This window comes from Carassius gibelio, chromosome A11 (assembly GCF_023724105.1).
Source record: "Carassius gibelio isolate Cgi1373 ecotype wild population from Czech Republic chromosome A11, carGib1.2-hapl.c, whole genome shotgun sequence".
NCBI classification, from domain to species: Eukaryota; Metazoa; Chordata; class Actinopteri; order Cypriniformes; family Cyprinidae; genus Carassius; species Carassius gibelio.
This window is the reverse complement of record NC_068381.1, coordinates 15548053-15571880: the sequence shown is the minus strand read 5'-3', so window position 1 is coordinate 15571880 and position 23828 is coordinate 15548053.

Here is a 23828-nt window from a genome sequence, read left to right as displayed (position 1 = left end):
GTCTTTAGTTTTATTATATTCATAAGAGAAAGATTTTTCCCGGAAAAACGCGAGTGGCTGGAGGTGTGATGTGTGGGCGGAGCTAAAGAATCACGAGCGCGAGTAGGCTTTTGCGTTGAGAGCGTTTGGAAGCTGTGACATTACCGTGAGGAAAAAAACATCCAAAACAAACCATGGCTAACAGTCAGATTCAGCCATTTATTTATGATCCAGAATCAGATCCCGAGGCTGAAATTTAACAAGAGCAGCATCAGCAACAACGTCTCTATGTGGTATGTACTGAAACTGTATATATTTGCTTAGCGGTTTTGGAAAATTACTAAGTTCCACTTTATGTCATCTTATTTATTTATTTATTCATTTTTTTTTTTAAGCTGTACATGTGGAAAGTGCAGTTTGATGACAACATCGCATGTTGTTTACTTGATGTGCTTACGCGCTGATAGCTAAGTTAACAACACAGAGATATTTGAAGCAGTTTTACTCACCGCATGCGGTTCCAACACATGATCGTGACCCTTTTTCGTTGGGACTGCATCATCCTTAAGAAATAAACGATGTGCAAATCCGGCGTCAAACTGGGCCTTGTTTGTAAAACAAGCATCTTCGAAATGCAGGGAACAAACAAAAACACTTGCACAATTCGGTCTCTCGCTCTGATCAGTGAATGTCTGTGCTCTCAGTGCTCTGCTCTACGGGAGAAGTGCCCTTAGGACCCATATAAGGAAATTCCGCTCCATCTAACGTTACACAGAGCCATACTTGAAAAAAACTTTCCGAAACTTGTGACAAACCGGAAGGAGTATTTTGGGAACAAAAATACTCCTTCAAATGTACAACTTAATTTTTTTAAACTTTGTCCATGTTTAGCATGGGAATCCAACTCTTTAACAGTGTAAAAAACTCAGTATGCATGAAATAGCATTTCACCCCCCCCCCCCCCCCTTAATGCTTAATAACACCTTTCCATTTTTTTGCAGTTAGTGCAAAATTAGGGATTATCAATTGAAAAGGAGTTCATTTGGATTGCAGTCCCACTTGATACAGTGTTATAACATTTGTTTGTTGCAAAAGTAGGGTTTCTGAATAGAACAGGTGTTTATGTAGTTTGCAGTAGTTTGAAATCTTGATATTATGTTAAATACAAAATTTTGTGCAAAAGAAGGGATAATGAATAGAATAGCAGTTTATGTAGTTTACAGTCTCAATTGATACAGCCTTATAACATTTTATTTGGTTAAAAGGGGTTATGATCAAAAAGAAGTTCATGTAGTTTGCAGTCTTAAATGCTACTTAAATGAACCTGGGGGCACTTTTTAGTGAGATGCAAAATACAAACCAATAAGAACATTTCACTGCAGTTTCCAAAATGAACACTAGAGGCAGTACAACTCTGACACCTTTTATTCATTTTCACACAAATTTACAGAGTTTTGATTAATAAAGCGTAACTTTCCACACAATTACTTGAAGAATATCATGTTATGACCTCAAAACAATATTAGTATGCTGGGATACATTTTAGAGTGGTCTTTTATTGTGGCCAGTTTAAGGCACACCTGTGCAATAATCTAATCAGCATCGGCAAAGGAGAAGTGCTCACTAACGCAGATTTAGACAGATTTGTGAACAATATTTGAGAGAAGCAGGCCTTTTGTTTACATAGAAAAAGTCTTAGATCTTCGAATTCAGCACATGAAAAATGGGGGCAAAAACAAAAGTGTTGCGTTTATAATTTTTTTCAGTGTAGTTTGCAATCTTAGGTGATATCGTGTTGTAACATGGTGCAAAATTGAGGTTATGAATTGAAAATCAGTTTATGTAGTTTGCAATTTATTTAAAATGTAAGTTATAATGTACAAGAGGCCGTACTCTATTGTGAATAAGGCACGGCTGAAGGGTGTTGTTAGCTCTGCAAACCCTTCAGCCGTGACTTATTCACAATACAGAATGCCTTGAGTACCTTGATGCTTTTATAAAACAATTACCACACAGTACAAATTTAAACCAAAATATTATGGATTGATTTATTGCTTTTTTGAAGTAAATGCATTAAATGATATCCTTCCGCTAAAAAATTCTACCTGACAGTGACTGTAAATGGTGAGAGAATGTTAGGTGAATCAACTTATGGAGCTCAAATAAAGACAGAGAGTAATGACTGTTCTCATCTGCTTTGTTATTTATCTCTCAGCATGAGAAAATGTCTGTTCTCCATCTTTTAGTTTAAAACAGACTGATTGGCAACACAGCACAAGTTTGCAACTCATTACAGTGTAAACTGAAGGACATACAATCCTATGTGACGCAGTGCTCGACTAGACTGAAGCTGAATGAACTGGGTTGAATTGCAGTATCAGGATGTGGCTTTCAATCTCAGGGCACTGTGACCGAACTCAGCAGGCATGCTGGATCCGTCTTCACTGCAGCAGGCCTTAGAATAGAGCAGAGTGATTCGGACCAGTCTGAGCTCAGTGGTACTCCAACAAGACGGACACAGGAGCAGCTGGGCATGAACTGACCATCACATCAAGCCAGGTGAGGTATGGTTTGGAAATGTCAGTCTCTTCACTTAGGGACGGAAGGGAAGTTGGGAAGCAATACGATTGGCGGTGTGAGATATAGGGTGAGTGGGTACAGCCAAAAGTAGCCACCGGAGCTCTGTGATCATCCAGTCGGTTGGGGTTTCCAGTCACACTATTGGGAGAAGGACTTTGATAGTTCAAAGCTTTATTGAAATGGATCTCAGAGGATGACCTCAGAGGGGTTAGAGGTGAACACTATGTGTTTTCTGATAGAAGAACAAGGTGGAAAGTCTTCCACTGGCAGCAGCAATTTTAAACAAGACACAAAAAGACATGTTGGGTTTGTGATTTGTCTCGGGCGAGGTTTGGACTGCCTGTGGACTCCCAATGTGTATAAACCAGGTGCAATGTATCTCAAAGTCGTTGGTAAAACTGGCCTATTATTCATAAAGCTCAGTGAGGCAAGATGGAGTTTAGAGAATACAGTACTTCAGTACTGTTTTTTTTTTTTTTTTTCTTTCTTCATTATTAAGTAAGGCATGGAGCCTGTGTTAGTATTCTTTTAAGATTTTATTAATAATAATAAAAAAAATATATATAATTATTTTTATAAATTTGTGCAATTTTCTTTTTGTTTTGTTTTTGAAATAAGTCTCTTAGCTTGTGATACTACTATAAGAAATGAATGATTTTATTCAGCAAGAATGTGTTAAATTGTTCAAAAGTGATGAACACATTTATGATTTTATACAAAGGATTTACATTTCAAATAAATGCTGTTCTTTTTATTCTTCAAAGATAATTTATGAATATTTTGTTTTAAAGTGTTTATTGAGCAGCAAATCAACATATTAGAATGATTTCTGAAGGATCACGTGACACTGAAGACTGGAGTAAAGATAAAAATTCAGCTTTATCACATGAATAAATTAACTTTTTAAACATATTTAAATAGAAAACCATTATTTTAACTTGTAACAATAGTTTTTTTACTGTATTTTGACTCAAATACTTAAAAGCACTTTTATTTTCAAAAATCTTACAGACTCCAAACTTAATTTTGATTTTCAATGTAAGAAAAAAAAAAAGGCATAAATGGCTAAATTCAAAACTTGAATGCCACAAATATCCAACTTTTGTCTGAACTATTGTTGGTTCTAAATCTTGAATCCCAACTGAAGGTGACTGTACTCGATTCCGCACATACAGGATGCCTTGTTCTATGTGCAATACCTGCATTGGGCCATTCTATTGTCACAGGCATACATATTCTTCCCTTGGTCCGAGAGGGCACTGGTGGCTGTGGTAGACAGCACTGGTGGTTATGAGCAGTATATAATCTAATTTTGTTTCTGATAGTGGTGCATTAACTGCAAAGCCTCTGATCTTACTGTATAGGCTCTCTGCTGCGCTATAGTGCAGTCAAGGCCAGTCCTTTCACTAATGGAGACGCGACTCCTTTACTTCCAGTGGAGCCAGGCAAGCTTGCAAATGGCACACATAAATCATGCATCCCACACCGCAAAGCACCTGTTAATAATGGACCTGTTAAAAATGCATGTGGTGAGGTACGGCCTATCCTCCGGGCGTATGCAGTGGGAACGGGAGGTTGAGCAGGGTAAAAAAGCAAATAGGTGTGTTCCTCTCTAGCTTTCATCGGTGGCATTGCCGTAAGTGATGAATAAATGTCTTGTCCTTTCAAAGCAGTGACTTAAAAGGCTATTGGAATGCATAAACAGCAGTGAAGTTGTCATTCATTTACTTCTACCCAACAGCAAATGACACGACAGGCCACGGCCGTGTGTTATTGTATCTCATACCTGAACAGAGTGATAAGTGAGTCATTTAGACTTGTGCTTCATCTAGCCTGTATGAGGGGGCGGCTCCCTCGCTGACCATAAAAGGCAGCACATCAATTGTGAATAATGAGTAAGACTAACATGAGGGTTGTAATAGCGGGTCCCTGGGTCCCAGGAGTTGTGTAATAGCGTGGAGGGTTCATAATCTGCAGTAATGCAGGGAGGTATAGAGGTCCGGCCAAAATAACTCAAACCATATTTTTATTTATTTATTTATTTTGGCATTTTATAAATGATGAGTGGTATCATTAAAAAAAGGAGAAAAAATAAAATGAAAACAATCATGGAATAATAAAACAATAAAAAAATAATATAGTTTTTATAATTATTATTGTTATTATTAACACTACTTGCTTTTTTATAAATTATTCATGGTGTCATAAGAAAAAAAAAGATAAATGACAATCATGGAATTATAAAAGAAATTATTATTATTATTATTATTATTATTATTACTGAATAATTATGCCTTTTATAAATGACGCACAGTATCACAAAAACAAAGAAAAAAAAACTAGCAATCATGGAATGATAAAATAATAAATATGTGTTGTTGTTGTTATTATTATCTAGTATTCCAGATTTGCTCTTTTTTTATTATCTCTGCATTTAAATGTACGGAGCCCCGCACATGACATTCAAGAAAAAATTAATAAATTGTGTGCAAGATTTACTAATTCGTTCCCTCAATGTAACATGCACATGATTACTATTGTGCTCCCTCGATTTCAAGGGAACGAATTAGTAAATCGAGGGAATGCAATAGCAATTGTGTGCAAGTATTAGTACATTGAGGGAATGAATTAGTAAATCGTGCACACGATTTAGCCCAATATTTTTCCCTGCATGTCATGTGCGGGGCTCTGTATAAATGATCTTTGGTGTCACTCACTTAAGTTCTACTCTTTTAAAAACACTAATAGCTTAATAGCACTGTCCAAGTATAATATTTCTTAAAACTCATAATGAATTTCCATTAATTGCTGTATATTATTATAATGTTGCGATGCCTAAATTTACAATCGCTTAATTTTTGTCTTCATTTTGAATTGATTTATTTTAGCCTTTTGAAGTAGGCCATTTATTGATAACAAATGATCATCAGCCAAAATTGTAATATTGATGAATCTGTACTTTTTTTACTGGACAAGATAAAAAAAAAAAAAAAAAGCCTTTCTCATATCTAAATTAAAGCAGTGTCTTAATAAATTATCAGCTATAACACCTGCTACACAGTTGCTAAGACAAATGTCCATGTTTCTTTCCTCCTGTATAGGATCAGTCTTAAGAGTTGCGTCCGTGTTCACCATTAGTAAAGAAATCTGAAATGAAATCTGAAGCTCTATTTATGAAGCCTTGCTCACATCTTCTTAAAACACTGCTTTAATAAACAGAGTCAGCCATAACATCTGCTACACAGCTGCAAGGACAAGTGTCCACGTTTCTTTCTTACTGTATATTATCAGGCTTTTGGGGAACGTTGTTGAGGCGCCGATCATATTTATTCTTGTGCCCAGTATGTTGACCAACTATAGAAAATTGTGTCGGAAATAGAGCATGACACCCCCCTCCCCCCCAATGTTTTTTCTCCTGTGCTCACAGACAAAGTAATTGGATCTCAGCTAGACAGAAAAGAAAACAAAAGAGAAAATTGGCATGATATTTGTTTTGTTTCTGAAAACCATGTCTCCATGGCACAATCAGCATTTAGTTTTCTACTATTTTTTATTTTATTTATTTGTTATTTGATGAAGAGGCCTGATGTTTTCAGAATCACAATCTTGTTACCCCCCAAGCAGCACATCAAAGGAGGATATGAGAGAATTGTACCTAAATTGGCCCTGAAAAAAAGCAGTGAGAGGCTTTTGGATAGATGTAATTTTTCTTTAGTCTTGAACAGCATAGACAGTACAGCCACAGAACAGACATGCAGTATGAATTCTATAAACTTCAGCCCCCTGTTTATGCATTAGTCAATAAGATTTTAGTAACCAGGGTTATGCGCCATTCAAAAGCCAATGGAAAGTGCCTTTTACATTTCAAACCAATCCTAAAATTTGAATTGACGGAGAAAACATGATGCTGAATTCGAATTTGAAATTAAAAAAACTAAATAATCTAATGAATAACGGATTGAACGTTAGATGGATACGGTAATGGGAGGATTGATGAATGAAAGAAGGGATGGAGGAATGGCTGATAGATATATGGACTGTTAGATAGACGCTGGTGGATGGATGGATGGATAAGTGAATAGATGGATGGATGGCTGGTGAGAGGATGTTGGATGGATGGATGATAGACAGAAAACAGACAGACAGAATGATAGATGGATGGATGCGTGCATGCAACTGTAGATGGATAGAGAGAAAAACAGACAGAAAGATGCATGGATGGTTTGATAGGTAGATGGATGTTTGATAGATAAATGGATGGTTAGATGGCTAGACAGACAGACAAATAGTCAGTGGATGAATGAACGGATAGATAGATAGATAGATAGATAGATAGATAGATAGATAGATAGATAGATAGATAGATAGATAGATAGATAGATAGATAGATAGATAGATAGATAGATAGAGGATAGTTAAACTTGTTTTGTTGTTTTGCTTGGAATGAGCACTACAGTTTGGTTATGAACCTTTAAACTACCACCAATTTAGAAATGATGAGCTAAAATAAAACCTCTGGAAAGAAAAACTGGACTGAAACAACAAATGATATGCTGGGCTTAAAGCAACATTTGGACTGCTTTATTCTGTCTGGTGCATTTGAAGCCAGCAGCATGTGCTTATAGCAGATAAATCATGAGAGAACACGGCCAGGACCCCAAAGCTTATTTTTTATGTTATGTGTAGCTTCATATATGTCTAATAGTTGTCTTATGTAATCGCTAAAGTGTCAGCATTCCTCAGCAGTTAGCCTTGGGTCCTCGTCGGCATCCAGTGGCACAAATCTGGTTCTGACAGTAAGAGGAAACGCTGCCTGGTGGAAATTATCACACCTCACTTGTGTGACTGCTCCTCATCCTGAAAGCTTAGTCAGACTATCCTCATATGAGAAAAAAAAAACTACAAAAATAACACCCAGACCTGATGTGACCTGCGTGTAACATCTAAATCCTAATCCTTTTTGCTGGGATTGTGCAGTATGCATTATTTAGCGCTACAGGGTCATTTAATCAGTATGAGTCTCACCTCAAACTTCAGTGGGTTGCAAAATGTAGTCTGTTCTGTTCACAGTTCTGTAAAAAACAGTGACATTAGAAGAAATAGATACAGGAGAGGAAAAGTAGACAAGGGAAGCAGTTTTTGTGGATTAAGATTGTTTATGAGGGGGAATAAAATAAAGTAAATGTCTTTTAAAGGTTTTTTTTTTTTATGAAGAAACCAGGCTTAATATTTTAGAAGGGGAAAATTAATTAATTAATTAATTTATTTAACTAAAGTAATTATAGTTCCTGCTTTATTTTGAATAAGACATCCTTTCAGTGTTGGCAACAGTCGGGAAAACTTTGTGTGTTTCCATATGTGGTTTCATCATCTTGTGAGGTGACATATCTTTAGGGTACATGCCAGTGTTTCCTGAACATGTCAACAAACACAGCGTGAGACTTGATTTCTGATTTACAAACAAATGCCTTAGTTACATATTGTGATCCAGTTTTTATTTTGGTAAGATTAACATGTTCGAATCAGAAGACACATTTGAATTAGTGAATCATTCAGAGCTGTTGCTGAGAACACAACTGATTCCCTCACTGAAGCGCTAATTATTTTCCATTTGCAGTACATCTTATTCAGAATAAAAATGTTCAAAATACAACAATTACATACACATTTTTAGTGACTGGTTTCCTTTACAATCTATAGTCACTCTCTAGTAATGTAAAAAAAAAAAAAAAAAATAATAATAATACTTACATGCCTTTCAATAATGAGGTATAATATCATAAAAAAAGTCAAAAAAAATAAAAATAAAAAAACTAACAATCATGGAATTCTAAAATAATGATATCATTATTAAGATTAATACCACATTGGTTGATATTATCATGGTTGATTGTGATTCATTTGGCTCCTAAATGTATAATTTTATGAGTTATTGATTCTTAAGTCATTATTTTATTTTTAGTTTGAAGCCCTGTCTAAGATATGCAGTATAATGTCTAAATGTCTTCATTGCTCTTAATTCATACGCGTCAACCGACATTTTGGAAATACATTTGCAGTCTTTAAAAATGTAGCTTTTAAATGAAAAGGAATCTTATAAAAGAGTCAAGACATTCAATTATACACCATATTTAAGGGCCACATTACCAGGTCATTAAAAATGTCACTTAGCAAATTTAGAGAATTAAGGAGGTATTTTTAAAATAGCCAAAAAAAAACAAAAACAAACATTAGCCTACATATAAAGGTGCTGCGTATCAAAACTATTTATTTTCCAATCTGAGGAAAGCAATAAATTGTTTCTTAATAAAGTTAACAGTTTTTCATGAGCTATTTATCACTGCTAATTATCAAAAGTCAATTGTTTTGTTAAGGAATTACTGAAGTCTCACATGGGGGTGTTTTTCAACTCCTGGAAGGAGAGAAAAAATTAGTAGCTGAAGGGCTTCAAAATCATTTGAATGGTTCACCGTTAATTTTTGTGGTATGAGCAAGAGCCTTCGATTTCCCCAGCGTTTTTTCTGTTCTGCCTTGCTTTGTGGTTTTAGAGTTTAGGGTGATTGCAATTTAACTCCAATTGTTACCTCAGCCCTGGTCCAGAATGTAGCATTTAATTTTAGACTTTGCCGAATTGCTGAATTACAAGTCATGTCAAGTGTGCTTAATCAGTGGATATTTCTCGCTCTCTCTTTTTTTCTGTTCTCTTGAGAATAAAAAAATAAAAAAGAACAAAAAAAAGGTCTAAACTGCTGCACAGCAGTAATGCCCCCATTCCTGGCATAAATAAATATTTTAGATGTGATTGTTTTGTAGTATTTATGCCATATCTGAGCACCATTATCATTGCTGTGTGAATTTATTGTGAGTTTTACTTGTGAAGATGTCTGTTCAGTTGCTGTCACAGCAGTAAATACTGTAATGTATTGTGGTAAATGTAATTGTCATGGGCTACTTTATTATTTATGACATTCAGATTTTACTTGTTATTATGAGTGACCCATTATAAAGACAACATATTTTTTCCCCTAAGTTAAATAGTTGCCTTTCTTTTTTTTTATTCTTATTTTTTATAATGCAATAAATGTAAATATCGTTCCAGATCAGCTTAATACTGTAAATGTAATTGCTTTGAAATATGAAATACTTTTTCAAAAATAATATTTACTTAGGATTTGTTTTTGGCCGTCCCCTGCAGTGCATCATGTTTGGTGGTGTAATAAGTGCACATGCTTCATTTGAGCATTTAATGAAGGTTGACGGAAGAACAACGATTTTATATCAGTTATATTTTGAATTACATATTCAGCTTCTTGCTCTTCTGTTCAAGTGTGAATAAAAGGGATTTCACCCAGTAATGAAAATTTGATGTTTATCTGCTTACCCCCAGGGCATCCAACATGTAGTTGACTTTCTTTTTTCAGTAGAACACAAACTGAGATTTTTAAAACAAACCGTTGCAGTCCGTCAGTCTTATAATGGAATTGAATGGGAATCATGGCTTTTATTCTAAATATAAATATTTTCGCACAATATTAAACTTTGCTATTACTTCGTTCTTAACAATTGAACACATCCTTGCTGAAAAATTTCTTAATAATTATAAAAAAGACTTAATAAAAATTTGTAGTGTACTTGAACTGTAATGTATATTGTTAGAAAATATTTCTATTTTAAATAAATGCTCTCCTTTATCTTTTTATTTATCAACGAATCCTGAAAGAAAAGTATCACAGGTTCCAAATAAATATTAAGCAGCACAACAGTTTCCAGTACTGATAACAAATTAGAATGATTTCTGAAGGATCATGTGACACTGAAGCCTGTAGTAGAACTGGCCAGCAGAGCTTAGACCAGAAGCATGTCAAATCTGTAATCTGTACAAATGCAACACTGCTATTGGTTTTGTATGGAAGCATATGGGTAGCATTATTCAATTTGGGATGTAATATGCAAAATGACAATGCAATATGTAAAATGGCAATGCATTTCTGTATATACATTTCCATTTTCCAATACATTTGTGCAACGTTTGGTGCAAAATGAAAATGAAAATGTAATTACATAATTTTCATTTGCCATTTACTACACCAGTTTGAATATGTAAAATGAATATTAATTTTAACGCTTTATAAGTTGCAAAATTAAAATGAAAATGTATTACAGAAATGATTAGATATGTCTAACATGTTAAAGCAAAAACTGTGGCAAAATGATCATTTAAATGCTATTTTTCTTAATTGCATTAACACTCACAGTCAAGACACTTAGGATTGCATTTTCATTCGGTGTCCCGCAATGAATGTAGCAAAATTCAATGTGCACATTGAAAATGCATTCCGAGCCGATCACGTGTCCCCGCCCTCGCGCCACGTCAATCATTGTGTGAACAAGGCGGGGCTTGCAGAAGGTCAGAGACTCAAATCTCAAGAAGAGGATTTAATCAAGTGAGACAACATGGACAAGACAGTTGGTCCGTGTATGTTTTGATCATTTCGGTTTATGGCTTCAATATTTCATTCGCACTTGTGGGCGGAGCTGAAACGCTGCTTTCATCTGATTGGTCGAATCGGATCGGTTTTCATCTGACAGCCTTCAGCTCGGTCTTGTCATTCTTTCAGGCAGAATAAGAGTCAGTGCGAGTGAAGCACTGAAACGTCTGAAACTACGCTCACTGTTAATTAGCATAATATTTGAATCAGATGTAGCTGGGCACATAATATGTGCTGCTGAGACCTGCAAATTATTTCTAGGTTGTAGTATTGTACGAATATTGTCCCACTGATAAATACAGTGCAAATAGTTCTGTCCCTTTGGATAACAGTGAAGTGGAAATTAAAATCAATAATAGACTGAACAGTTCCATGTCTGTAACATTTACCACTCTCATCTTTTAAGTCATAAGGCACTAGGTATGTGTGTGTGTGTGTGTGTGTGTGTGTGTGTGTGACATTAATAAATAATTGTAAAAATGAATATAGTTACATTTCTAAATAAAAATAGTAAAATTAGCTCTATGTTGCTCAGTTCTCCTGTAGCCTACCCCAGAGCGCCCTCTCGCGGCTGTAGATGGTAATGTTTTCTCTTGGTCTTGAATAAATGTGACATATAGTCCAGTGCGACTTATATATGTTTTTTTCCTCGTCATGACGTATTTTTGGACTGATGCAACTTATACCGAAAAATACAGTTAACATTATTATTATTATTTATTATGAGAGTAATTGACACAGACTAGAACTTTAATGTTTCACCCAATTCAGCTCATATCTTTAGACTCGTCCGACTCGTGTTGCTTGTATAACTGGCCAGACTTACCTTCCCAAAAAATCCTATTTAATTTTATTTCATAAATTTAACTATATTTATTTCCACTTCACTGTTATCCAAAGGGACAGAACTATTTGCACTGTTTTTATCAGTGGGACAATATTCATACAATACTACAACCTAGAAATAATTTGCAGGTCTCAGCAGCACGAATTATGTGCCCAGCTACATCTGATTCAAATATTATGCTAATTAACAGTGAGCGTAGTTTCAGACGTTTCAGTGCTTCACTCGCACTGACTCTTATTCTGCCTGAAAGAATGACAAGACCGAGCTGAAGGCTGTCAGATGAAAACCGATCCGATTCGACCAATCAGATGAAAGCAGCGTTTCAGCTCCGCCCACAAGTGCGAATGAAATATTGAAGCCATAAACCGAAATGATCAAAACATACACGGACCAACTGTCTTGTCCATGTTGTCTCACTTGATTAAATCCTCTTCTTGAGATTTGAGTCTCTGACCTTCTGCAAGCCCCGCCTTGTTCACACAATGATTGACGTGGCGCGAGGGCGGGGACACGTGATCGGCTCGGAATGCATTTTCAATGTGCACATTGAATTTTGCTACATTCATTGCGGGACACCTAATGAAAATGCAATCGTAAGTGTCTTGACTGTGATTGTTAATGCAATTAAGAAAAATAGCATTTAAATGATCATTTTGCCACAGTTTTTGCTTTAACATGTTAGACATATCTAATCATTTCTGTAATACATTTTCATTTTAATTTTGCAACTTATAAAGCGTTAAAATTAATATTCATTTTACATATTAAAACTGGTGTAGTAAATGGCAAATGAAAATTATGTAATTTAATTTTTATTTTCATTTTGCACCAAACGTTGCACAAATGTATTGGAAAATGGAAATGTATATACAGAAATGCATTGCCATTTTACATATTGCATTGTCATTTTGCATATTACATCCCAAATTAAATAATAATACCCATATGCTTCCATAGGTTTTGAACTTGAAATTCTTAAATGAACACTTTTGTCATAAAGACTTAAGAGGCTTTTTGCATTGCATTGTGTTGTTCATCGTGTTGCACAATTCATTAACATTTATCTTGGTACTTCTTGGATAATCTTTTATAGGATTCATAATGTTTTTGTTAGAATTCATTATTTGTGAATAAAGTATTTGTCTTCATGCCCTTGATGCATGAGTGTGTGTGTGTGTGCCCTTGTTTTTGTGACATATCAGGACACAACTCTGTATAATGACATGGGTATGACACAGGTATTACAAGGAGAGGGTGACTTATGAGGACATAATCCATGTCCCCATTTTTCAAAATGCTTATAAATCATACAGAATTAGTTTTTTGAGAAAGTAAAAATGCACAAAGTGTCCTGTGAGGGTTAGGGTTAGGTGTAGGGTTGGTGAAGTGCGATAGAATATACAGTTTGTACAGTATAAAAACCATTACACCTATGGGATGTCCCGACTTTTCACAAAAACAAACGTGTGTGTGTGTGTGTGTGTGTGTGTGAAAGAGAAAGAAAAGAGAGTGGCATCAATTGCCATTTTGTAGCCAAATATTCTTTTTTGCAGCTTTACATTCCACAGAGCATTTATATGGAGCATCACAATGCAGTGCTCCTTTATATGCCTGGTACACAGGTTTAGTCAAACCCTCATCTCTCGCTCTCTTTCTTCCCTAGAATGCATGCTGGGATGGAATGATGAATTAGACGGTACCCATATAACTACACCTGCTCACCCGTGCCATACATCACAGCTTTCTGGTGCGGTTACAGGAAGCTTCTTATCTGCCTTCCATGTAGTTCTATCTCCCATAAAGTATTTCTCCACTGCTCTGCATAGCTGCTCACTCACCTCTTCCCCATTGATTTTTTCGGGCTGTGTTCACCTGCTTCGAAGTGCCAGAGTAAAGCGTTGATTCAGCAGCACTCTCAGAGTGGAAAGGCCACTGAGTATCTATGGCAACAGTGAACCTAGAGCCCGTCATAACAGTGACAGTTTTCTTCAGCTTTAGTTCCTCCTCCGGCTCTCTGTGTCTTTTCCTCGTGTCTTTCTGCGTCCCGTCCAATATGTCAGCCGGTTCTTCTTTTGCCACCAGTGGGACTTAATGGGCTCATTATACGGCAGAAAACCTGTTGCTGTCAGCTCACAAACCCACCGCCATCATTAAGATCAAACGTCGGTTCACCCCGGAGGGGTCACAGTGCTGAACATTTAAGAAGGTAAAAGAGACCTTTGATGAGAAAACCCTCCCAAACTTGTTCCCTTAAAGCGACATTCAGTTGGCTGGTGGTTGAGGAGTTATAGGTTATGGAGTGGATGTGGAAAGTCTGTAAAAAAGGTGTAATTAGATCTTTTAGGGTTTCAGAGAGAAGGGCAGGATAATGGAAACCAAAACTCAGATTATTCGCATGTATCTCCTCCCCATTATGGGCACGTTTTATGAGGTATACATCCATTAAAGACATGAATCTACCTGTAAATGATCAAATGGAGAAAGATTAGAGCTCTTACGTGATGTAGCACCTGCTCACTGAGCCATTTACTCAGACCAATTATGGCAATAAAAAGTTGAGGAATCTAATAGAATGAAAATCTAATAGTATGATTTGCTTGTTCTTCCCGGCTCCAGGAGCCATTACAAGAGTGGAGGTTGTTAGATATTTATCACGTTTCACAACACAGAGCAAAAGATCTTTGGCTAAGTGTGGGGGTGTGGTGAGATGCTTATCCTACAAGACGAGACACGAGACTGGGTTCACGAGAATGAGACGAGACACATTTTAAGACTTTTTAAAAGAAATCCTCAATTATGAAATATATAGGGAAAAATAGTCTTTTATTCAACCGAAAAACACAGAATGCAAGAAAATGTATCCATTTAATTAATGTATCCATTCTAAAGAATAAAGCAGTGATTCACAAACTGTGGGGTGCAGCAAGGCTGAAGGATAGTGTAAAGTCAGCAGATTATTTTGCAAAAGAAACCTATGCATGGTGATAATGTCATATCATGTGGTCACTTGCCTGATAAGTAAATAATTGAATGCAAAATATTAATTTGACACATTTTAATTACCTCTAAATGACTTGCAGTACCTGCTTTTTAGCACTCTGTAATTAGTTGTAGCAGTGGTTGTATTAATTACAGACCACTAAATGGCGAGATTGAAGAATCAGAGTTGTTTTGCAGGCAGCCATGTAGAGATATAAATGAACGATGCATGGTTCTGCTCTAAGCATGTAAGTTACAAGTTTGTGAAAATACTGGCAGTGCCGTGTACGTGAAGCAGATGATGAATATCCATAAGATTCCCAAAATGACATGTCTCTCACATATGCTGTCTGAGCTGCGGCTTTCTATGTGCGCACAGCAACAATTTATCACAGTGTGCGAGCACCGCACTGAAATCTATTTACTGCTGTCTCACGCTTAAATGGCTTAAAACACTTTAATGTTTAAACTGACAAGGCTTAAAACAAGCGAGAACGATAACATTTCTTGAGGAAGCAGCGCTAGCCCAACCGTTCAGATGGGTGATTAGTTAAACACTGGAGCGTCCTGTTAACAGCATGTAACGTTAAGCATATTTTCTTCACAGGTGAACATAAAATGTCTTACATACTACCATTGGTGAATGAGCCAGTGTAATGCACATATTTCTGAAAGGTCTGTGCGAGGATATTGTCACGTTCTCGCAAGACCAGTCACAACCCTAGCTAAGAGGCATCTTTCTGAAGGCAAAATCCATTTGAGTTGTCTAGCGCTCAGGTTATACTATCCACACGCTGTTGATTTTTCACAGAGTTTAAACTCATTATGCTACCCGAGGGGAGCTCGGAGCACTGCGCGCTTGATGAATTCAGCCTCTTCTCCAAGGCTTTTCTCTCTATCTCCAATGCACCGCTCTGGCAGGTGGAGGGAAAATGTGCAAAGTTCTGGGGCCGAGCAGTTTTTCCTGCCCTACGCTGTCAGGAAATGAGCAAGAGATCTTTTTTTACATTAGAGAAGATAGATCGCTTTGGCTTCGTAACCCATCCTGATCAAGCTAACGTCCTGTGTGTGTCGGAATACAAATGAAGCATTCGCAGCAACCAGAGAAAATGTATTCATCAAATGTGAAAATGAGCTGAACTCCTCCCACTGCCTACTAACTTTCACTGTGCTGACATACTGGGTTGTTGATATCGGGGGGGCGGGGCTGTGCACAGCGGATACGAACCGGAAACACTCATTGATCAGTTCTGGTTCGGCAGGGTCAGGATAATCTAGAGGTGCCAATACAACAAGCTCTCTTATTATTCATTACTCTTACGACTGGTTCAGGGTAGTTTACCTCTGAAAACATGACAACACAACTGGTACCAAATTCCAGATTCATGTTGGCTGATTTGAGCAGTGAATATAAGGAGGTTGGATGCCATTACTCAAGAAGAGAGTAATTCATGAATCAAATTACTCCGCTTGAAGTGATTGCAGAAGGTTTGGTGTACTGCAGTTATACCAACTTAACCAATTTGATTCATGAATATATTTCTCTCATCTGATAAAAATAATGTTTCTTTAAAAAATACTTTCAGAGTTTAAATAATTAGATTTTTGATAATAATAAAAGTATTTGTTTCTAAATAGTCTGAAGAAAATAATGAAATGAATAAATGTGTAAAATTTTTCAATAATTTTATATTTAATAACATGTTTACATTACATGTTTCACAGAAGTAACTTTTTATAAATAATGTTAATTTTATTATATATGTATATATATATATTATATAAACATATATCATTATAAACGAACATTATTAAAACTTATTTGCTTACATAAACATATAGTTTATTTGAAAAGCAAATTGTTTTAGTAGTAGCAGTGGTAGTAGTAAATATATTAAAATTAACATTATTTTAAAAAGTTACTTCTGTGAAACATGTAATGTAAACATGTTATTAAATATAAAACTATTGAAAAATTTTACACATTTATTCATTTCATTATTTTCTTCAGACTATTTAGAAACAAATACTTTTATTATTATCAAAAATCTATATATATATATATATATATATATATATATATATATATATATATATATATAAACATTATTAACTAATGTATTAAATAAAGCTATCCCACTGGCCTGGTGTTTAGAGTCTCAAATGACCAAATAAAAAAAGGTCTGTCAAATCACTGCAGCATTCACTGTGTTGCTTTACTATTTCAGCACCACGGACAAGTCCAGATAGACGCAGCCCAACTGTGCTGTTTTGCTGGTGCGAGGAGCCTGCTAGGAGCCAGTTGACCCCTGTGTGACAGCATAAACAAGATTCAGTAGGAGCTCAATATATGCCATGCCGCCTGGGTCTCGTCACCAGCCTTGTATAATTAAAAAAAAAGTCTCTCTGTGTGCTGAAAGATCCAAGCTTTTCCAGAATAACTTGCAAGAATAAGTTGCAAATGACTTTCTGATGAGCACTGCAGTTAGAGGCTGCTATATGTTATATAAGTTATTATAGTGGTGAATGGTATTATAAAGATATTATAATGCTGTGGCAGAATGCTAGGTTTTACTGTACGTTTTGTAAAAGGTTTTGATTTTTAAGTCAAAAAATGTTTGAAGCAATAGTACACTCTTTGTTTCCACAGTCATTCTGACTTACCGTAGTGTACTTTTTGAAGTATATAGTTGCTGAATAAGATGTGTAGACTGAATATTATCATAGAGTTTGCTGCTGATTCAGTTTCTGTGTTTAGCCAAGGCGGCTGAGAGCTGCACTTCAGAAACCCGTTTATGGATGCAGAGGATGCTTTTTAATGTCAGAATCAACTCTCTTCTCTCCCAGATTCATTACAGTTTGATCATATCAAATGATTGCCCCCCGCTCCAAAAACATTAGGCTGCTGACTCCCCTTGGCATCACATGTCTCACTCCTGCAGAAATTGATGTTCGTCACTTTGCTGGAACATGTCTGACTCTAACCATATTCTTTTGAACAAGAGAGACGCTCTCTGGTTACATTCAGAGTTATAATGAAAGGCACTGAGTGGAAAACTATTGCAGAAATGCTCAAATTCGCCTCACTGTTCCTCAGGATTCATTTGCACTTCTTTTACAACCTACTTATCTAACAATCGCCGTCACTGAGCTCTGATACAGAGTGGCCACTTTAGCTTTCAGCACAAGTTTAAATGCAGATCACTTCTGGTTTACATTCTGACTTTCCAGGGCAAATAAACAACATTGGCCCAAATTTTGGCTGCCTATGGATCACCCTATCTCTGCCAGCCTGTCCCTTATCGATTTTAATAAGATGCCAGCGCTGCATTTTCCCATGTTAAATGTGGCAGATCCTCTTTCTGTCTTTATAATTTTCTTATTTAAATCTGACATGGCTGAATGCGCAGAGCTTTACGGAGAGGCAACAGTCTTTAAGGTGATTTATCACGCAGCAAAAGCAAACTCAGCCAAAGGCAGGTGAGGACAACAGAACAAAAGACAAAACAACAGGTTTGAATGGAGAGATTTCTTTCACTCAGCAGTACGTCTCCACTCTTTTTAAGTCTGCAAGTACAATATGTCTTGATCGCTGCACATTGCACTTTTTGTTTTTCAACAGCTCTCAGCCTTCTGCAGTTAATTTAATAGGTGAATTTTGAAGGATATTGGTTATATGACTGATATCACAGCTAGGTGACTATTGTCACCCACCCACTGTCATCTTCAAACAACCCTGGAAACACACGGGACAGGATTTATGCAGTGCTGGAAGCAAGCAGTAATCACAAATGGAAGCATTATCATTTTGATTAATGCAGTGGTGGATTAAAACTTGCCCCTTTCACTAATCACCCAGGCTGTGTACCCACCGTGCCTTTGCCCCAGGCCTGCCATCCACTGTACCCATTAGAGAGTGCCAGGTTTAGTCGATCTTCAAGAACCGAGTGTTCCTTCTTTCTTTCTTTCTTTCTTTCTTTCTTTCTTTCTTTTTATTCTTTCTTTCTTTCTTTGTTTCTTTTTCCCTTTTTTCTGCTTCTGACTTTTTTTTCTTATATGTACAGCACATACACACACACACAAACACACACACGGGCCTGTATATACATATATATACAGGCTCGGTGCCATAACACACAGCTTTTATATTTCTTAGGGGGGCCGAATTGGGTTGTTGTTGGATTGCACAAAATGTTTAAAGTGTGTTTTCCATGAGCTCTCAAATCGCTTGTCAAGCATGAAAACCTCAAGCTGTGTTTTTTTTTTTTTTTTTTTTTTTTAATCTATTATTGTATACTGCGTGCATAGAGTGCTCCCTTTAAATTGATTAAAAACTGTCACTCATTCATCACGCTCTAACAAAGTAAAAAAAAAATTTAAAAAAAGAACAATGATTTTTGAAAAACAACAGGTGACTATACATACACACACAAACACATTAGATAGATTGATGATACAGATTCAAACTATTTTTTTCCAAAAAAAAAAAAAAAAAAAAAAATCACACCTTTTATCCATAATTATAATTCATAATAGGAAATGCCACTTGAGCAGCAAATTCGCATACTAGAATTAATTCTGAAGGACCATGTGGCACTGATGTGTGGAGTAAAATCCAGCTTTGCATCACAGGAATAAATTGTTTTGCAATGCATTAAAATAGAAAACATTTATTTTACTTTTTAATAATATTTCACAATATTACTGTATTTTTAATCAAATAAATGCACTTCTTTCAAAAAACTGGTAGTAATGGTAATTTTTCTGCCTGGATATTATCCGTTAAATTTATGGTTATTTCCTTTAACCTAAAAAAAACACAGCACAATGCAATGTGTAATTTGAAATCTGGAATGTATTTCTTATTATCACAGTACATTGGAGCCTATTTTAAGGACTTTTCTTATCAATGTAATGCCATTATTATTAAAAACATTAACTTTGGGACCCCTAAAATACCAACACAAGTAATAATAATAAAATGCGAGCATACTTAAAAAATCTGGAACAAGAAAAGTCAATGTAGATTAAAATCTAATAAAACCAAAATAAATTAACAAATACGACAGAAGTAAAACTAAAATAATACAATTCTACTAAACCCATGCTTGCAGGAGATATACTGCACCACCTTTACCACAATTAGCCTTTACTCAGCAGCAGGTACAGAGTGCCTATTAATGTGTGGTTTTGGTTATTTATTGCCTGCCCCCTTTTCTCCCTCCTGCTGTAAGGAAGTGTATTCAGAGAGGGAGGAAAGTGGTAGAAGAAGAACGAAAGTGAGGGAGGCAGCCTCTGCAGTGACCCCTGGGTGCCGGGAGCAGGGCCACATCTCAAAGCCCGCCGGAGGCGCATCAGTTATTACACCAGCGTCTGCACGGCATGCCACACTACACTCAGGGCAATGCAGGCGCATGCTGTAGCCTTTCATCTGAAGCCTCTCTGTGTCTCCCCAAACATCTGGCTGCACGTTTGTCCTACATTACGCCTGGAAAATGAACAATTTGCTTTGCCGGTGGCTGCCTTTGAGTGACAGCAATGACAACATATGGGAGATTGTCAGAAATGGCAGAGAAATCTCACAAGCCTATTTAATGTGCTCACTACTGTACGGGAACCCAGCAGAAATGTCCTTCTGAAAGACAGGTCTGACTGTCAGTGCAAAGCTATCATCTACAATAATTGTGGTGGTCGATACAGTGGTATGTGTCATTATGGCCGCCCTGCTTTAAAGTCAGATTTGTGGATTGGGCCTTTTTGTCTGCGGGCTTGAATTCTTCAAGTGAGGAGAGCGAGCACTGTTATTGACATTGTTTAGAGCTCTTAGCAGATATTAGATGCTGAGGTGGTTGGCTGAATGCTAAGCTTTCATCGTGCTTCTGTTGAAATGTAGCTTTCAGTTGCAGTGGGTGGAATGAGTCACAGAAGGTCAATCCGGTGATACACTTTTAATGACTTCAGTGTATTAATGTGAAAAGTGCATTAAAGCATTCGAAGGCTCGTCCAGCGCAAAACTGAGCATGTCAATTAATACATATGAAAGGATATGATATAAAATGACACAGAGCAAGATTAGCAAGGACGATTCTCGCTAGGTGAATTTAAAATAAAATAAAATAAAAAAACGATGAGAAAGAATTTCATCATGTCGTAATTTGATAAGATGTGACGGATTTTACTTTTTATGGTGATATTGCAAGTTATTTTTTGAAGAATGCATTTCTTTCAAAAGTGTACGAGGTGGCGGATCCCCTAAAATAGGTGACGAAACAAATTTAGGATTTGCTGGATATGGCTTGTCTTGTCATAATTAACAATTCACAACACCTGTTTAGTTTCTTTAGGACCAGCTTTTTTTGTAATGCCTAATCAAACAAAAATGTACTGTATGATCGCAACATTTGCATAATGGTATGAGTTAACGGTATGCTAAGCTAGTACTGTGAGCCATTAGCCAGAAAACCCTAATACTAAAAATTTTACTTAAAAATAAATAAATAATGATTGTATGTAATAATAATAATAATAATAATAACTGTAACTGTCATAATAGCTATATTATTTAGACAACATACTAAATTCCAAAATTTTGGAGGTTGACAAGATTTATAAAAATATGTTTTTGAAACTCTCTTAATCCAAGGCTGCATTTATTTGATTTAAAAAAAATACAGTAAAAATAGTAATAATGTGAAACATTATTACGCCATTAATTTCTGTCAAATAAATAAAAACAATTTGTAGAATTTCTAATCAGGCACTAAATAAAAGACTACCCTTTAAAAATGCTTACAGCCACGGAAATGCTTCGGGGTCGTAGAGAGACTCTTTTCAACTGGCTGACTCAGTTGTTCATAATGGCGGCATCAATTTTATATTTAACTCTCTCAAAGGCATATTGAAGACATTAGTGCAGAACACTGGCTCTCATCAAGTGAATCAGAACATGCTGTGACGTGTGGAACCTTCCCAGCTGTGACGCTGCAATCACACGATTTGGATGACAGTTGGGGTCTTCCTACTGGAGATAGATCTCAGTGCACTAATGCACAGACACTAATATTTCTTAATACAGCAGCTGCACTGTTGTCGGATTGCATCACAAAATGTTTAAAGTGTGTTTTCCACGAGGTCTAGAGTGATTAAATGTAAAGTTTTGCTGCACAAACTTTGAAAGAGAATCTTAAATGTGGACCTCTGAACATTTTTTTTTTTTCATTGGATGTGAGTGTGAACTTTAAGTTTTCATGGGCTTAGAAAAGCATTTGTTTGGTTTTCTGCTGTAAAACAGTTCTGCAGTTATGTCACGCAAAGCTGATAAATAGAAGAAATCTGGTCTCTGAAAACTAAATTATGATACGGTAATGCATTTTTGATTGTAAAATTATTCAAAATGTTATATTTTATTTATTTTCAGAGTAGGCTCTCAAGGGGACTTGCTTAGGGTTTCATTTCACATATTCCCAAGAGACCAGTTAGTAAAATCCCATTTGTGTGAGTAGGAGAGACTGGGGAGTGTTGTAACGATAAATTGTAAAACTATCAGTTTAACCAATTAGAAATGAGCTATAGGGCTTGCAATCAGTCATGTGATCACTGTGTGACAAATTCGATAAGGATGTATAATTTTGTACCTGTCTAGTAATTTGATTTGTGATCATGCAAATTCTAAACAATAGATGATTATCTTGTTTAATTTAATCCGTAACATCTAAAAACATTTCTCATCTCACTATTAAAATTTAGTAGTTTACTCTGCTAATTTAAACCGTTTAGAGATAAGTAGTATATTCATAATTCACTTTCATTTGAAGTAGATGAATATGAGGTATTTTATCAAAGTTTGAGACGGGTAGTGAAAGAGAAAAAAAAAAAGTTACCTAAAAATTTCACTCAGTGGTTTGTGTGGTAGTTATCAGACAGTGTTACTGTATGTCTACATGGATATTCCTCATGAGCATCTCATGGTTAGCATTCTTCACAGTAATATTAGACATGATAAAATCCACAACCTATGGGACCAAACTACCATTATGGGTTTTCAACAGATGCACTTGGGAAAGATTTTTTTTTTTAAATCCCCAGCAAGAGCGTTGCAGTTCCTTTGTCAGCCGCAAAGGGCGTCTTCGCTCCACTTTTGAGGCGCTCGCATCCAGCTCCTCTCCGTTCTGAGGGCTAGTGGAGATTTCGGCATTTTATCAACCCGCAAACCCACAATCGTGAGGAACGAGGGCTAAAAAAATCCCTCTCTAGTCGTTTACCTTCATTGCGACATCTAACTGCACCGGGATGTGTTTATTTATTTATTTATTTTTCTGATGAGACGACGGATTATGGATTAACATCAGTCTTAAAACTGCATTAGAGAAATCGTCTGCTGCTTTACTCTGCGAAATAGTTGGACCGAATCATGTCGCTGACACAAATGTTCCTTGCTTGAGCTTTTCCTTCGTTTGGATTGTATTTTTCCCTCCTCCTGCCGTCATTAGTTGGAGAGGCACTCTGGAAATGTAGGGAATGGCTAAGAGTACTGGAAAAAGAGCTTCATGGTAATTATGTGGATCATTTTATCTATCTCGGGAGCTTCTTGCGTTGTTTGACTGTCGTGTTTTGTTCATTATATAATTTAAAATATAAATGCATGCAAGACGAGCAGAAATAGCACAGCAAACTCGTGCATTTGACTGGATTTTAGGGACTCCGGGACTTCAATAAAACTCCTCTAATATGAAATTGTACAGAAAATGAGCTTTCACCGTCTATAGTTACCTTATAATGTAAACAAACCGAGAACATAAGGAAGAAATCAACTGGGATGTGACGTGCCTTTAACTTAAATAAGCATTTAATACAGTCTGCAACCCTTAAAGACCCATAATCAGGAGTCAGATGTATTTAAAATGTAGCCTACACTAATGTGCTCACCCCTCAACTTGGAATGAGAATTATTCTGT